Raw genomic sequence first — 4,525 nt, 5'->3', positions numbered from 1 at the left:
AATCATTAAATACGATTTTCATAACATGGCCGATATAACTTATTAATGTATTAACTAGCGGGAACTGTGGACATTCCACAGCGGGACAGATGCATATGTAATATATTGATGTTGGCATTCTGTAGATATTCAGCGTAAATAGAAACCCTCTGATATTATTGTAGCTCTTTTGTTAAAACTGCAAATGTATTTATCCAAGCGAGTAAAGCAGGGCTGAACTGCTAGTATATGTATATATACAAAATGTGGCAGAAACACATACGCATACACACAGACACACACACACACACACACACACACACACACATATATGTGTTTTATTTTTTTATTACCGTTTTATCTGCTTCTTTACACAAAGATATGTCATTGGTACCGTCGGTTTTAAGCTCGATAATTAGTACCGTGTTAGATATCTATATCAAGCTCTCTTCAGTCAATACTCATGTCCTGATGATAAATATTGGCTGAAGAGAGCTTGATATGGATATCTAAAACGGTCCCAATTATCGGGCTTGAAACCGACTGGTCCAATGACTCATCTAATAACTTTCCGAACGTTTAAATATAATATTTGAATTATTGCAGATTTCGCATATAGTGTTATAGAGTTAATGTTCTATATATTTTTATACGTATTTGTTATTTAAAAAAAAAACAAAAAAAACTTCTATCTATTAGACTTTGGTTCATCAGTTTAAATCGAAACCGAAGCCTAAAATTATGAATGAAATATATATATATATATATATATATATATATATATATATATATATTTAGTAATGTGATTGAGAATTTAAAATTCAAATTAGAATTAGAAATTAAAAATCTGTTTCATAAGAAGGAACAACAACAAAGTCAATAATTTGTACGATCGTTTCGGAAACGATGTTTTTATTGTGATAGACATTAAACCACGGACAATAATTTTGACATATAGTTTTTTTTAAACAAAGTCTCCTCATCAGCAAAAGTATTGGGTGTTTTTTTTTATATGTAAAAGACACCATAAATAAACCTAGCCATTTTTAAGTAAGGCAGATATATCTGGAAAAAATTAAAATAAAATGGAAAATATTTACTTGATAAGAAAAGTAATATGGGTTGACAATAAAAAATAGAATATAATTATAAATCTGCATTTGGTTTTTATAATAAAATGTTTTAAATAAAAGTTAAAAATTATATATATATATATATATATATATATGTATATATGTGTATATATATGTGTATATATATGTAAATGGTGACTACCTTGTAAAAAAGTAAATTATTAATAACAATTGTGATAGTTTTAATGAGTAAAAATATATACCTCCTCACGAGGCAGAGTTAGTTTTTAATGTGGAGTAAATCCCGTTCCCTCCTTACAAAAATGGCACACTGGATAAGAACAAAAATTTTAAAAATATATAAAAATATTAATAAAAATGGTATCGGTCATGAAAGATTTCTCATTCACTGACCTAGGAAAGAGTAGATACTTAAATGTGGTGTTGGCCCGAAGGCTACACAGTGCGTATTAATAATAATAATAATAATAATAATAATAATAATAATAATAATAATAATAATAATAATAATAATAATAATAATTCTGATTTCGTTTATCAACGTCTCTCTGGAAAGGGATGGAATTCATTTCCAGAGGATTTCCCTTAGTCCCGGCTTCAAACCAGGAGCTTCAAATATCAAGGGTTTTCCCAAGGATGTTGGTGGTACCTATAATTGCAGAGGTTTAAGGCCACCTAAAACATCGGGGATTCGTAGTTTTTTCAAGTGTCCTTCCAGACGACTTGATACTACTCCTAGTGTACGAACTACGACCGGAATTATTTGTTGTGTTTTGAATTATTTGTGTTTTAACCTTATCTCCAAGACCAATAGAGCATAATTGCTCCACTTCTCATTCTCCTTCTCTCTCACATTCCTGCCCCAGGGTACTGAAAAGTCTACAATCTGCCAGTTTTTTGACACCTTGTCAATGACGACCAAATCCGGACGATTATGTTCCAATTGCTTGCATCCTCACTTTTTCTCACTTCATCAGGCACCTTTTCAAACCATTTTCCAGAACCCTTCACCCCAACCTTCTTACACACCTCCCAATATATCCGGAGTCCCATGCGATTATGTCTTTTACGATACTCTCTATGGGCCAATCCACTACACCCTGCTGCAAGGTGCGCAGTTGACTCTGAGGTCTTACCACAAATCCGGCATTCTGCAGCAACTTCCTCCTTAGAACCACTTTTTTGAACAATCGTGTTCCTAATGCCTGCTCGTGCTGCACAAACAAAAGCTTCAGTACTCTTAGCCAGATACCCAGCTCTAAGCCATTGCCATGATCTTTCATCATCCACTTCTGGTATATCCTGGAAAAACCTTCCATGCATTTTTTTTCCTAGCCAGTTCCTCTGCCCTTTCTCTAGCCATACGTTTCACATAATCAGCCTTGATCTCACATACCTCCATTTCATTGGCCACAACCTTAAGCATCCACTCCTTACTTCTAACCACATGCTCCTTCAACGACATCTCCTCGGTTCTTACACAATCTTTTACACTTTTCAATCCTCTCCCCCGTCTTTCCTCTTTTGATACAGCCTTGCTACGCTACTTCGAATGTGAAATATACAAAACATTGCTAAAACCTTTCTTGTTTTGATATCCATGGCATGCAAATCCTTGTAAGACCATTCTAAAATTCCCGCACTGTATCTCAAAACACTGACTGCCCATGCATTTACTGCTTTCATTAGGTTTCCTCCATACAGTTTCGACTTTGCAATTAGTTTCACTCTTCTAAGATACTCCTTCCTGACTTTTTCCTTCATTTCTCTATTCATGATGCCTACACCCTCCAGCACTCCCAAATATTTATATCCTGTATTTTCTATTTCTTTAATGATTTCTCCATTTTGCAGCACTATTCCATTCGAATGAACCTTTACTCCTCTTTTCATCACCAGCACCGCACATTTACTAATCCCAAACTCCAGCCCAATGTCTTCTGAGTATGTCACCACAAGTTCTACCAGTCTCTCCATTTCCTTTTCATTGCTACCGAATATTTTCAAATCATCCATAAACAGTAGATGGTTGAGGCATCTGTCACCAAATCCAAAGTTATACCCCAGTTTTTCTCTCTTCAAGAGGATGCTTAGTGGCATCATTATCACTACAAAAATAAGTGGCGATAACGGATCTCCTTGAAATATCCCACGTTTAATGTTAACCTGCCCCATCTCCTATCTGTTTGCTGTCAGCACCGTTTTCCATTGAGCTATACTTGTCTCTAAAAGCCCTACCACCTTCTCAGCAACCTTCATCACCAATAGTGTTTCACGTATCTATGAATGAGGAACCATGTCATAAGCCTTTCTCTAATCGATCCATGCTACGCTCAGATTCCTCTTCTTCTTCTTCGCATCCTGCATTATTGCTTTATCAATTAGTAGTTGCTCTTTAGTACCTCTCGAGCCTTTCCAGCACCCATTGTGTTCGTTAGGAAAAACACCATTACTCTCTAGATGTTCATAAATGTTCTCCGCAAATATTCCAGTATACACTTTCCACATCAATGGCAGACATGTAATTGGCTTCTGTTCCTTTTGCAGGATCTGTCCTAATCAGTCTTGCTCTTTCCTTCACAAGCCAATCAGGGGCATCTTCCGACTCTACAGTCCTTTGTAGAGCAGGAGCTATAGGTGGATAAAGGCATGGAAACTATTTAAACCAGAAGCCAATCACTCCATCTGGACCAAATGCCTTCCAGTTTGTCATCCTTCATATGCCAGCCTTAACGTCATCGATGGTTATCTCAACGTTCTTCATCTGCTGCATTTCTGATAGCCTTGATCTGACCTCTCCCAATCAGCTATCCTTCTCATTATATCGTCCTTCGACAGACCAAATCCCACTCCACAACTTCTTTCATCTTTTGTATTTGGAGTGTTGTTATTTCCCACCTGTTTACTACCATTTAATTCTTTATACAGCTGAGACTGATTGTTCCGGAAAACGTTGTTTTGCCGAAATGCAACAAAGTTACTAAATTTCATACCACTAGTGTGGATCTTCTCTTTCACCAGTGTTAGAACTTTCATCGTTCCTTTTTCCAGCAATCTATACCTCCTTTCAAGCTCGTCCTTGGCTTTCTGTCCTAGTTTAACTCCTTTTCTTATTTCCTCGATTCTACCAATGTTTTTCCGCCACCGTTTAATACTTTCTTTAAGCCGCCTCTGTCAGTGTGGCCTTCTATCCTTCATTTCTCCCTTTTTTTCTGTAATATGCCAAGATGATTCGCAATAACGTATGACGCTGCATACAGAAACCTGTTAAGTTCCGTAATGTTCTTTCTTATGAGGTTGTGAATTACTCCTTGAATTATTTTTACCTCGTTTTCACCTTCCGCCTATCACTACTCTTCATACTTGGAATCTCTATGATATCGTCTCTAAGAAGAACCTCTCTTTACTTCTGAAGTACTTCTTTTCTACAGAAGTCAAAGTTCGAACTTCAT

Source organism: Euprymna scolopes, chromosome 19 (genome assembly GCF_053919585.1).
Source record: "Euprymna scolopes isolate OS-2025 chromosome 19, ASM5391958v1, whole genome shotgun sequence".
Lineage (NCBI taxonomy): Eukaryota > Metazoa > Mollusca > Cephalopoda > Sepiida > Sepiolidae > Euprymna > Euprymna scolopes.
This window is presented reverse-complemented; position numbering follows the sequence as displayed.